Here is a 14,519-nt window from a genome sequence, read left to right as displayed (position 1 = left end):
CCGCCGCCGCCACTTACCTTTAATAGCCCTTCACAGCCGGACGCTTTGCAAAGGCACGATTTCTTGACATTGCTAATTAGAAAGAACAGGTCGATTGTACTAATTCTCAACCACATCCAGTGCTTTAACACGTATTGTGCCTTAACTCATGCAAATGAACGCTGTCACAATTTGTCACCTTTGAGACGACTTCAGATGTGTTGCTTTGAGACGAGAAGTCAGCTCAACAATTAGTCAAATACAAATGATTCCAGGAGAAATTCCCACCAGCAGGCGCAGCTTAAACGCTCCCGCTCGACCCTCATTTTGATCTGAAATATGACAGTAATTCTTCCTTTCCATCCCTCCTGTTGTTCTCTTACACAATGGCACTGACCCAGTCTATTGTCTGAGGGGTTGTGTCCTCCTTTTCAGCACTGAGAGGCTCATTTGTTGATCTCCTAACTAGATTATCGCTTGTCTGATTAACTGCCTGTAACCCCTTCTGCCACTTGTAGCTCTCCGGGGTGGGGCAGAGCTTAACGCACGCTGTAACCGTCCCGTCTGCAGTCGGTTTATGGCCTGCGATTCACTTTCCCTTTCTCGCACCTGACGCACTCGTGGACGATGCCAGAGACAGTCAGGATTAACTGAAGATGCAAAGAGTTAAAGGGGTGAGTTTTAAAGCGCAGTCACGTGTATGTTTTTTTAAAGATGGCCGTGGTTTTCTACGCGAAGACCTATTTACGATAGAACACCCAAGTGCTAACACCGGGCTAACAGGACGGAGGTTGTGCTAATTAAAACAGACTGGTAACCTATTTATCTGCAGGTTGGATAAGCCAGCGTGGGAAGTAAAGGTGAGGTCAAGTTAGGCAGGATTCAAGATCTGGATCTTTCATCACCTTGATAACTAGTGAGGGGAAACACTTTTGCTGGTCTAGTTTATTTTTTAAAGACAGCTTTTAATTAATAAAACTGCATCATCAAATTATTACTTTGTTTCACTTTCGTTTCAGTCACCTCGTATTGGAATTTATTTAAATTTTTCAGATTTCAGGAGTGTTTCCATTTTCTACTACTGTATACTTCCACTGTATAACATTTATTTGACATATAGTATAATATAATATAATAATCTGCCAGGGCCGATAACCAGTCTAGCTCTGATTCTAATCAAAGGTGTAGATTTTGTTTGTGTGAGGCACATTTACAAAAGGGGTCCTCCAGAATACAAAACAAATTTCCAGTTTCCAGTTAATTTTTTTATGCACCAATTTGTGCATCTCCCACAGCAACTTTTAGTGGAAACGTCTTCATTTATGCAAATTAAAACACGTAATTCTACAGTCTACATTCATGTTTTTATTTGGGGAATATTTTGGAAGATGCCCTTGATGTAAATATTGAGGGAGACCAGTCGCCTCCATCCCCCCAAAATCCACACCTATCATCTGAACAACGTGGCTTTACAGAAAGAAATGCTTGTCAGTTGATGTATCAGTCTGTCCACCACTTTGTTCCAATACCATTAAATGTTGAGATAGAATACAAATAAACGTTCCTCTAAATATGACATGTTATTACCTTGGTGATCATCTTGCCCTGTCATCAGTCATTAGTGTTGTCACGGTACTGGACTTTCCCATCTTGATACCTTGAAAAATATCAATATTCAATAACATTTTCCATACCAGATGAATAAATTGGACTCAACTATAAATACAGTTATAGATTTTTTTTTTTAAAGATAAGTAACAAGCCTTGTTCACTTTGTGTTAAGCACAATGGCATCTAAGTTAATCTACTGACAATATTCAAAGTCTTTTCCTCTCAACCTAAACTCTTCAGGCCTGATAGCTCTGAGGGGGATTAGCTTAGCTTTGAGAATTACACATGTTTGTTGGGCCAACAACAGGACAACACACTTATCAACAACAGTTCACTGAGCCATCTTAATTAATACTTCAGTGATGTTGAAATGGGAGCTGTTACCAACCTCTCAGAATTCCTTATATAGGGTTGGTGTGGCATTCCTTCAGGTGCTTTGCTAAATTTGTTATGTTAGCATGGATCTTTAGCATCGCTTGCATGTGGGAAAGCTTGTATCCTCCTGCTGTTATCATTGTCAATGAAAACGTGTGGCGTTTGTCGCTGTTGGAGAGAAGATATAGTGAGAGAAGCGCAGCTGGTACGGGTGTATTGATATTGCAGAAAATGTGTATTGAACTGGTTTCAATATGGTGCTAATTGTCAATTATTAGCATTATAACATGCTCAGGTTTAACAGTGAACTTGATGAACATTCAAAGCACACTAGTTACTAGGACTTCAAGATGTGCTTCACCATCCTTCCTAGCGAGCCAGTGGTTAGTCTGATTAAATTCCAATTTTTAAAGCCAATTTCCCAATATTTTATTCCATGAACCTTTAAGCCGTAGATTTATAGAGGATCATGGCCCAAGGGACTTCCTCTGTCCCCTTTGACCCATCACCTTTTCATCCAGGCCCCTGGCTAAGTCGCCATGACAGGCTGAACTCTAAGTACGAGAAGGTGAGGACATTTTATGAAGGGGTTGAGGGAGTCGAGTCACAGTGGGCTTTTGAGACAGAAAGATACACGCATGGCCGGGCAAATTTTGCCTCCATGTGCTGGAGTTGGGGTGACAGCCATCGTGTGGGGACTGCAAACAATGGGCTGAGGGAGACTTGTGTGTATGTCTGTGTACGTCGGCCTTCGCAGCGACATTCCCCACGCCATCCAATCACTCAGGCCGTCTACTGGAGTGACATTTCAGGAAATTTCCACTGATGTGGGACTGGGGCCCCAGCTGTCAAGCCGGAGCAGCGGGGAGGGGCTGGGTGGGGTGAAATGAGTATCAGAGAGAAAGAGAGGAGCGTTGGATGTTGCTTATCACACTTGGCAAGATCTCGCAGCTTTATGGCTTATGGGGGAGAACATTGATAAGTTCTCTCTCCTCCTTTCTTTCTCCGTCTCTGGGCCTTATTGCTTTCAGTGATAGAGTGAATGATAGCCTCTCTGTGATGTTGGCAGCGTGAGACTTATCTCGCAGAATGACATTGGTTTTGTTTTCTCAGCTACCTAAGAAGAGATAAATGGCATTTTCAGCTCCACATTTATGAAACCACGTCAGTGCATTGAATATAAATGGGCTTCTGGTCAGGAGAGTGTGTTTGTGTTTGAGTGCTTGGACCAGCATTTCAATATATTTTGTTCACGGTTAAGTAATGCTTTCATAAGTGTGTCACTGATGAAAAAAAATTCAGCAAATGCAGTATAAGAATAAACACTAGGGCTGTGAGTAATGATTATTTTCTATAGAATGTCAAAAAATTGTGAAAAGGGCTCACTGCAGAAAAGAAAAGCAGCAAATCCTTACATTGAGGAGGCTTTGGACAGAAATTGGTTGACATTTCTGCTTAAGAAATTATGAAACAATTAAACAATTGTGAAAATAACATGACATTTTATGGTTTTTCAATCAGCTCATCTCTCGGCTTACCAGCATTGTTTAGGAATTGAAAGGTGAATATTTAAGAATTGAGTAAAGACTAAAGAATAACCGCTAACTGCTGCCAACTGTAGCTGTCATTAGGTAGTTGGCTCAGTTTGCCTGGCAGCTAGCAGTGTGGACTTAGGGCTCGGAGCAGCAGGACAGTGTTAGTAGGAGCTGGGGCTAGCTGGTTAGCATGCTGCCATCATAACAGCAAAGCAATTATTTCTTCACATTCTGCTGATCTTTTTTTTCATTGTTTTCAGCTAAAATTCTACGTATTGCACCTTTAATCATGCTTACAGATTTGATACAAATCCCTCTTTTTTACGTGAGTGGTAGAAGGCATGGCATGGAAATGTTGGGGAACAGTCTCTAATCTTGCAGCGTGGTTTGTGAGAGGACTTGACATTTACATCACCTCTATCTTGCCCCCCAGCTGCGCCCAGTATCCAAACGATCCAGTGAGGGTGTGGGCGTGTGTTTGTGTGTGAGGGTTTGCGGGGTGTTCATTGCTAAGATGTGAGAAAGATGAGGTTATTGGCACCGTGTGACCCAGACTGTACAGTATGTATGCCTGCATGTGTAGTTTGCCAGAGTTTGCTGCTCAGCGCTCTCTGTGCAAACACGATTAGCTGATTTACATCCAATTAAAACTTCAATAAAGTCTGCCTGCAACCTTTCCATGCTCTCTCATTTCCAGATACCATATCAGACGGCATTTTGACCTTTTGGCAACACTAATATGAGAAATGGAATGAGCTAAGCGTAGTAGTGCTACATTTCCATTACCAAGAGTCGGTCACACACACCGGCTGTCTGGATGGCTAGCACCTCTGGCCAACACTCGGCCCTTTCTTTCCAGTGAAAATGTAGCCTGCATGTGATCAAACGTCCGAGCTGTTACTGTTACTAGGCCAGAGGTGACTACTGGAAAATTCAGGCTCCATTCCAGTTTGTTCTACTCCACTCTGTGCCCTTCATGTGGTTATTTTGATAGGAAACGAGTCGATCTCTGGTCTTGAAGAGCAGAGTAAATGGAAACGTTTTAAACTTTTGTCGACGTTCAACTTGGAGGCAGACTTGTTGAAAAACCTTTACACTTAAAAATTCTGTCTGTTAGACGACCCCCAAAGTGTAAATTCCACCTGTTTGGCATGATTAACAGAGCAATGTAATTGATAGCATTGAGAAACTGATAGGACTGAGTATTCATAGGTCACCTTGCTTGAGGATACTTCTAAAAATAGACTGGAAAAAAGTTGCATTGATCCAACAGTTGGTTATGCGGCTTTATTTTATTGAACATTGCTTCAACGTGCATGTATCTCATTAGGAAACTTGAAATTAATTGCGACTGAAAGGTGACCTATCAGGATGACCTATTTCATAGAGGTTGTAAAAGATCTCGAAAGTTATGAAAAGGTCAACAGAAGCTTCAGCACCGTCCCTGAAAAGCCTCATCAGTAGTCCCAAATTTAATTCTGTGACTTCATGACATCACACTATGCCACCACGTCACACATTTGCATAATTTATGCTGAGCGGCTACTTTTGCATGGAATAATTGTTATTGTTAGCTGTGCTAGTTCAGGCATGTGTGAGCTGACCAATCAAAGCAGATTGAGTATTTGGAAGGGGGGCCTTAAAGAGACAGGACGCGTTTCAGAGGAGGAAAACAGTGCTACACTGCTGAACAGTATGAGTAAACTGATTTTAACACTTAAGCATGTAAACCGATTCTAAAAGTAACCTAGAAAATGAGCGTAATATCTTTAATCTCTCCTTTAAGGATTTACTTTTGTGTGGGCGGTTATGTGTATTGGCACAACATTTAGAGGCAGCGATACACCTACGTCTATTCCCAAATACTTTTGAGTGATAGTTGTGTAATAATTATTGTTCTCACTGTGATAGAGAAAGGTTGATATGTCGAGGCTCAAAAAATACAGACTGAAAATGCTCAGGTGGTAGCTGACCTTTCATCTGTGAAGAAACAGTGAGTGTAAATGTATTTGTCTCTTTGTGCCTCAGAGACTTTAGGGTTCTCTGTGTACAGCTGTACTTTTCAGGTAGTTGCTTTGTGTGTGTGTGTGTGTGTGTGTGTGTGTGTGTGTGCGTGTGTGTGTGTGTGTGTGTGTGTGTGCGTGCGTGTGTGTGTGTGTGTTGATACTTTGATATGGGGCTGGCGTACTGTGCGAGAGTGAGCAAGGCTCCCCAGGCGGAGTGCTTCTTGGCACAGCTCTATGATCCCATCATGACGGGGAAACTCGACACTGGGGAGGATATTCCACTGCCCAGCAGCTAAGGGAGAGTAACAAGGCTGCACAAACACACCGCTCCTGCAGTTCCAGTAACAGGGTCTGCTGAGGTTATGTGTGAACAAACACACAGGGCGTCACACGCTTCTGCACTTTGTCACAAACTCATGCACAGTCCAGATTCCTTTACTCACATACACCTAAACACACTCTAATAGATATATATATGTATATTTATAACATACCCCCCACCCCAGGACTGCACTAATGAACACTCGATTGCTGAGCGGACAGTGAGATGATTGGCACGGAGAAAGCATTACACCAGCACATTCAGGCATATGGCATGTGGACCCACTGATGGGCACACACATATGGTGCTGGTGGCTTCTGCTGCTTCGCATGGGAGGAAGGCACTGTGCTCGCCTTTGATCAGACTCCAAATCACAGAGCACAGCACACAGAGTACAGCCTAAAAATCTCTAACTGTTTGTGGTTGCATCATTTTGTCTCATTATTTAAAAAAAAAAATCAAATGCAAGTGCCTCTTGCATGCAGCTCCCTTCAGATGTTGTCCACCTGAAATCACAGGATTAAAAAAACATTAACAAAACACAGCAATTTTTCACAACAAAGTGTAAATAAATGTACAATTTTATGATATTATTTACTTTTTTCCCCCCCTGGAAACAGTTTTCAAAGTCCGTATAGTATATGCTAATGAACACACCAGCAATGTGTCGTGAGATCAAAATATGTGTTTTAAATTTGATAAACCATCCGGGGGAAAAGATTATTTTTGGGACCCTAATCACATGTATTCATTAGTTTTGAAGAAATATAGTCTTTCTTCATTTAGAAAATAAATGAATAAAGGTAATATCAAATGGAAAGAGAAAGTGCTATATGCTGTATTCCACTTAAATGTATTCCAATATTGATTTTATCTCTGAAAATGGTTCTTCTGAAATCCATTAGAGCCCAATCAATATATTGTTCAGCCGAGATTGGCCTTTAACATGGATCAGTATCCGCCCATATAATGTCTGACATGTGCTGTTATGAAAATCATTTTTTTCAAAGAACGTAATGAAGAAAAAGATTTTCGACATTATTTATTTTTAGATTCTCAGTTGACAGTTTCGATGCGCTGATGTCACCTTGTGTGAAATTGTTAAAAGGTCTTCAATAACCCAATTTTTGGGATCATTGTAAAAGATGTGTGCTTCTGTGTAAAGTCTTTGTATATAAAGATAACGTACAGTATATCAATATCAGATTATTTTTTATTATTTTAGATTATTTTAACTTCCTGATATCATTATTGTCTTCGGCCTCAAAAATCTATTATCAGTTCGGCTCTACCTTCCATGAGACAACGACAAACACTGACACAAAACAACACAATAACTCAAAAACCCATCTAGTACAAAACAAAGCTCACTTGCCAATTATTAAACATATTTTAATGAATGGTCTCCAACGTGAAGCATTACATTTATAGAGTAAAGCTGGCTGCAGTTCTCAGTCTTTTGACAACCTTCTAATTCCCACGTTGGCAAATTCAGCCTCCGGTAACCATGGCAACCTTTGTTTTCCTGTCCGTCAAGTTCCCGGAATATCCCACCAGCTCGCCTCCCAGAGACATCCAGAGGACACTTTCTGTAGCTGTTAGGGGACTGTTATGTGTTCAGAGGGGAAGTCATATCCCAGAGTTTTAAAGGATCTGGTGACCTGTGAGGCTCCATTCATATACGTCCACATCCAGCCATCAACAGGTTGCTGAATCACTGCTCTCCTCCTCTTTATTGTTTCTCACCATCAGTTGATGTAAATTCAGTCAACGAGCCACACCTCTGTTTTTTCTTGTTTTGATTCATTTCCTTCATTTCTCCACCCCCCTCCCATTAGATTCGGGATATCAAAGTAAACACACAGATTCTTTCTGAATGTTTTCAATTAAAAACCACTAAGGCCGACTCATAATGGTTCCCACCAGGAAATTGTGTTTTTTTAATGCCCAAATTGAAGATTCTCCTCTGCCACAAATGCAATCATTCTTTCCATTTCCTGGACAACTTAATGTAATCGGACCCACTGTATCAACAACACTGTACTTTGAATTAAGACACGCAGTTAATAGAGAAGTGCAACACAGCTGAACCACAGAACATTTTCTGTAAGCAATATAATGGAAACTTTGCATTACTTTTAAATTATTGCCCTGCAGAGTCTAGATGACCGAATTCGGCCTCCCGCTCGTTTATACAGCCTCCGCTTTAAATCTGCATGGCCGTATTGTGCCTCGGTGAAATGACTTATTGCCGGATGGTATGCTGATATAAAGCAGCCCGTGAGTGGGGAGAAACTGTGCGTAATCGTGCGAGGTCGTGTATTACTGTTCCCAACAGACCGTGAAATTGTTTATTCTTCTGCTGCCATTTCTGTGTAAAACAGAAAAGGGATCACTTCCCCCCACTGCACAGTCAGAGCGCCACTTGTTTCAGCCAAGAAATTAACCCCCCATTGATTACCGGAAATTCTTAATCAACAGGCAACTGTGTTTGTTCGTGTTGTTATTTGGATATCCCCCTCAAGCCGCTGCAATAGCCCGGAGATATTGTCGGGGAAAAAGGCTTCCACAAATTGAATCATTGATTTATATTTTCTCGCTTTTTCTCACAGACTGACAGACTTTTCCACAACACGGTGAAATGGCAGCACCCTTTTGTGGGTAACGTGTCGCAGTTTTTGCTTTCTGGGTTTTTGAACATGACTTCTTTGCTTCCACCAAACTGAAGCGTGGTTTTAAAATGCTTGAAAATGTGGCTAATGCGTGACTATTGTTGCTCTATAGTGTCACATTAAACCTGCAGACCTTGCTCATGGGCTTCGACTGCACCCCCCCTTGTATCCAAGAATTAATTCCCTTTTTGTTTCTTTGTTTCATGTGTAAATCCCGCTTTCCCCCCGTGGTCTGTCCCGGGCCGACCTGTAAGGTATTACAGTGGACTTCCTGCTCCACTGTACACACTGCATGAAACATGATTTTTTTCAAAAGCTCGCTTTCATGTTTGGTTGATAGTAATTCTAGCTGGTTTGAACTATGAAGGCTTGGTTTTTAATCTTACTGACGATCTTAAGCTCTGTGATCTTCCCCCCCTTCTGCATTGTAACCACATTTTCGGCGACAGAGCGTCTTTTTATGTTTAATTAATTTAGCAGCTTCGATATGACCCACATAATCCATATTTGTGAGTGTAAAGAGTGTGAAGCTGGCTGTTATCTATCTGTCTCTCTGCCTGTCACGACACATGAAAAAAAAAAACCTCCCTCTACAGTCAATCAACCGTTTAAGACCCCACCTCAAAAGCCTGTGCCTCTCCCCTCCACTGTGAATGTCTGTCTGCCCCTCAGTGGGGAAACCGTGGAAGGACATTTTGGTCTGGTTTGAAGGGGACCGCTTGGTCGTGACACACATTTAGGTAGGTTATTGGTGGCTAACTGGGTTAAAGCGCACGTCTCATGGTAGGTTCTGCCGAGCCGGAGGGGAGGCATTAGAGTCGTTTAGATGTTGGGGAAGCAGAACGAGGGGGGGGAAGAAGATTGTGTAAGTGTGTGCGAGTGGGACCCAGTTTGTGTGGACATTTAAATGATGAAGAGAGCGAAAACAAAGAACCACTTTGCCTTCAGCCGTAACGTCCAGGCCGCAAGCATCCTTCACACACTGTCTGATTCTGCGAGGCGGGCAGAGCTACAGTGGAGCTGAATATAAATTGGTGCTTGATGATTCATTTGTTTTGATCCGTGTCTGATTTTTAATTGTTTTCACATTCAGCTCTCATATTTTCGCCTCTCCTTTCCTGAAGGCAATTACTCCATCCACATTTCTCTCCTCTATTTGTATACTGTGGTGTTATGTGAGATCGAACTCGATTCCTCATGTCCGACCTCCACCTCCTCCTCCTCTCACCACATCCCGCCCTGTTTCAGCATTAGCCCTGAGGCCAAGCTAAGGTGGTGCAGAGGGGTTCTCTGCGTGGGTGGATTTCCTGCCAATCAAAAACCATTTGCCATTTGACCTTGCACCTTTCGTAGTCTTCGTCTTCCTCTGCCGTCTTTTTCTTCTTCCCGGAGGCGTTTCCATCCCAGTCGGAGCAGACAAAGATTTCTTCACACTTGGGGATCAGCAGAGAGAGAGAGACAGGAGGAGATTTAGACACAGGGATCAGAGACAGGTTTGCCCTGGTGGAGCTCATTGTACTTTCATTCAGCAGCTGCATGGGCAGACTTTGTTTTCTGTACTATGGAAGTGACTCTTTGTAGAGATCCATAATTAAATCCTTAAGTAGAGAGGCAAAATACAAAAAAACTCTTGTAAATAAAGATCCTTTATTGTGCATTTACTTAATATCTTTGCTGCAAAAAATGTTTTTTAACTATGGTTGCAAATAGCTTTTATTTTAACGGTTATTTTCCTTATTCTTTAATCTGGTGATAATACTTTAGGATTAATCAATTAGTCGGTTAATCTATAAAGTGTTTTTAATTGTGACTAAAGCTCATCACAATTTCCCAGAGCCATAGAGAAGTCTCAAATTGCTTCTTCCATCCAGACAACAGCCCATTTTCCCAAGACTTTCTGTTTAATATTATAAATGACAAAGAAAAGCAGCAGATCTTTACATTTAGGAGGCTGGAACCCACAAATGTTTGTGTTTTGGCTGAAAAAATGACTGAAACAATTAATTGGTTATCCAAAAAAAGTGGACAATTAAAATATTATTGACAAATCGATTCATTGACTAATTGTCGCTGCTTTGTTTCTAACATGACGAACACAGCTTTCTGCTATCAGATGCCATAAATAATGACAACTGTGCACATTTGTGGACTGTTGATGCTGTTGAGCACTAGAGGGCAGCAGAGTACAAAGAATGAATAAAATCTAGCTGGACAATAGAGGACACAGTGCTTATTATACCTTATTTCAAAAATCATAACAGATTTTTCTAAATGTCATTACAGGCATAGGTTTTAACTCTGTCCATTCACAAACTGTAAACTCTGCACCGTGATGACGGTGTACATGTCAAGATATTCGTGAATAATGTATGTGTGGCAGTGAAATGACCACAGGAAGAGCAAAGACAAGCAGCTAAGTCAGCTTCTTCCTGCACAATCTCTGTGCAATTTATATTTAGTATACTATTTTCTCAACAATTCCAACCATGGTATCAGTTTAATTACGTAAGTGAAGCTGATTATTCTCTGACCTCACAGTGACCTGTCTACCTCCAGCCCTCCAGATGTCGTCTTTGCACTGCCTGTTTTTGTGAGCGTATGGGGACACGCTGTTGTGGCTGCGGAGGTCAAAAGGTTCCTATGAGATTGAAACTGCGATTGGTCATGTTGCACCCGTGGGAGTTACGGCAGTGGATATCCACAGACACACAAGATAAGGCAAGTCACAGCAGATAAAGGACTGACCCCAACAAAATGGTCTCAGGGGCATCTGAAGACTTAACACTTATCACGGTGATATATTCAGTGTGAGATTTAGACAACAATCACATTTTTTAACTGCGTTGATAGATTCAATATACGATGAGTGCTACTAGAACCAACAATTGCTACTGAAAACAATATTAAGGATGATGAAAATTGTCAGATTTATTTGCGTCTAACAGTTATTTCGTCATTAGTTAATCAGCATATAATATTCCCAATAATTGTTTGGTAAATAAAATGTCAGAAAATAGTGGACCAACAGTCCAGTACCCCACGTTATTCAGATTGTTATCAAAGTCAACCAAATAATCAAGAAAATGTTCACATATTTTGATTGTAAAACTGTTTTAACATTTTAAATCATAATTTTTCTGTTGTGTATTTGATTTATTAATTGTATGGGCATTACAGCTCCACCACCCCAATCATGCACTGATTTAACATGAGTACGTCTGTGACGCACACAGAACTATTTTAAGTGACATTTTCTTCATCTTGCGTGTGATTTATCATTGTAGTAGTGGTTGTATTATTCCGGCTGTGTGTGTATGGCATCGTGCCTGGAAAACGGTGGAAAACTTCCAATAATCAGCCACTTCTAGAGTTCACCGGCCACTAGCCAACTCTGCTCTTTTGTAGTAGTCGTGATTTTTCTTTGCCTGCAAATTGCTGGTGTTTGAAATATAGTACACCTTGGCAGCGGCTTTTACTACGTGTGTGGTTACGGGGCTCTTTGTGTTTGGCTATCAGATTGTGAATGGAGTTTTATCAATGAATGTATTTTTGAAAAGGTGGAGTAAGAGGCAGCTGTAAATCGCTTGTTTTTGCACAACGATGCAGGGTTTTGTTCGGCTTCCTCGCAAGATTTTTGTCTCTCTATTCATGGATTGTAATTTCCTGCTCATTCATCATCGATCTTTTTATCGTCTCCGACAAAGCTTTTTTTTTCTCTTTCCAGAGTAGCTGTTTGTTTATCATGTGCACACATGTCCTGTCTTCCCCGTGCATCTACATACATGCCGCACATGTACCCACCCCCTGCTCTCTGCCGCCCCAATCCCTCTTCTTACCTCTCCACGCTCCTTATCCATCCATCCTGTTCTCCCTGAAGCCACCCCATTGGCCCTCGCCTAGCAACCGCATGATAATTTGGCATAATGTGACACCCCCTGATGCATGATGGGGGCTGTAAGTCAGCTTCATCCCCCCAGCGTGCCGGTGGCTGGTGTTTGGGGTTGAGGAGAAAAAGAAAAATGGGAGAGGGAAGGATGAATATATTTGAGGAGGAGAAAAGGGAATTTCACGCTCGTATCATTACATGACCAGTGTCCACCAGCTAAACCTGTCATCTGTCCCTCGAGGGTTGTTCCCCTTTTCTCTGAAGCAGCAGTGAGCGATCATCATCTCTCATTCTCAGCTTTTCCCCATATGGTTCCCCATGTAGTCCATATGCGCAAGCCATGAACAGATACAGTAGATTTTGTGGAAAGCAGACAGGCATGTGACGAGGCAGCCTCTCGGTATCAACAGGACCCCGACAGGCTCATAGGTGCCTCTGACACAGATCCAGGGAAAGAAACGAAAAAGATGGCCGCTGCGTGCTCCGTCTGTCTCCACGCTGCCGTGTCTGACGTGAACACGGCTGATGGGAAGGGCATCCTGAATAAGACGTGTTTTTTTTTCTCCTCAGTCAGAGAAAATCAAACAGGAGCCTGTGTTGTCTCTCCCTCTCTCTGTGTGGATCTTCTTCACTCTTGTCTCTCCCTCCTCCCCCTTGTTCTCCTCCTCCTCCTCTGTCCCTCTGTTTTCAACAAAGACCCAAGTGATTTGGTGAAACAAAAGCTCCTCTGGTCCTGTTTGACCTCTCCATCATGGTGTCAATGAACCCAGATGGTGGGATGACCACACTGAGGTTAGAGAAGCACAGAACTGAGAGCGCTGAAATCAGGAGAAGAGGCATTTACGTCTTCGATTTTGTTCATTCATTTGTCACCTGATGGGCACATTCACCTGATTTCAGTTTGTCTTTCTGTTTATTGAGTTATTGATTCATTCCTTTTCACGTATAAAGATAAGAATACATCAAGCACAATGTCAGTTCAGAATCAAACTGGCAATAGTGAATAAATAAATGATGATTAAGTAAATGATTAGATTTTACGGTTAAGACTTTAAAGGTGCAATATGTAAGTTTGGCCACTGGTCAAAGTCATACTCCACACAAACAGGAGGCAGCATGCCACCACCACCGTTAACTGCTGCTAACTGTAGCTGCCGTTAGATCAATTAGCTGTGCAGCTAGCGGTCCTATAAGTTGACTCTTCTCACACCATTTAGCATTGGGGGAGTGGTGGTGTTGCCACTCCTGTTGTTGCACAAGAGCTTTTGGCATCAGTCGGCGCCCCAATCACACTACAGCCGAGGAGCTTGGAGCCAAACCCGACTATCACCACCTGAGGTATGAAGTGAAATTACACGACAGGACATGCAATTGCTAGCTGGTCTGCATGCTAACTTCAGTAGGTATCCCTGTAACACAATGCATTGATGTCTTTAACATAAAAAAGGAGATAACTGGTGCTCAGCACTGAAACTGCGCATTTTGCATGTAGCTTCATCAGATTCGCTCTGATCTCCTTCAACATGATGTCAGAACCGTTATTTCTTCACAGTATATTGATAATATAACAGGTAACTATGGATCATCTGTGTTGCGGTGGAAGCCGGTCGTCAGTTTCTGTTCACTGAATCCACTTTCTTAACTAACGTTAGCTGCTGTTTTCTTTGTTGAAAAAGTCACATCCTTTGGACTGTCGTGGAAAATCGGGGAAATCCACAGTCTAGCAGCACTGACCAACCAAAATAATCATCACGCTACAATCCAGCATATGGCCAAAACAAATAAAAATGGTTAACCCATTAAAATTTCTACATTATAACCCTTATTTTCTAAGGATTTTAACAAAATACCTTACACGTTGCTCCTTTAAGGTTAAAGTAAGGTTAGGTTTTGTTTAAAGGCAAGTGACAGTGTGTGTGTATGTGTGTGTGTGTGTCTGTGATATTTGTGCACTTCTACCATCAGGATCACCGGGTCTCTCCTCCCCCCTCTTTGCCTTCACCCTTGTCCTTTACATGTTCTCCCCATCCCCAGCCCGTTAGTCCAGCTGGTTATGTGTGTCCATGTGTGTATGCATGTGTGTGTGTGTGTGTGTGTGTGTGATATCAGATAGGTGGGGGGTATACAAACACA

At 42.0% G+C, this 14,519-nt stretch overlaps 1 protein-coding gene across 1 annotated transcript in view; it reads left to right on the top strand.

Moving 5' to 3' along the window:
• The window catches only part of LOC115596334 (ankyrin-3-like), a 141,179-nt gene that overhangs the window by 18,972 nt on the left and 107,688 nt on the right, over positions 1–14,519 (top strand). The gene's annotated exons all lie outside the window — the stretch shown is intronic.

This window comes from Sparus aurata, chromosome 15 (assembly GCF_900880675.1).
Source record: "Sparus aurata chromosome 15, fSpaAur1.1, whole genome shotgun sequence".
In the NCBI taxonomy this organism is placed as follows: Eukaryota; Metazoa; Chordata; class Actinopteri; order Spariformes; family Sparidae; genus Sparus; species Sparus aurata.
This window is presented reverse-complemented; position numbering and strand designations above follow the sequence as displayed.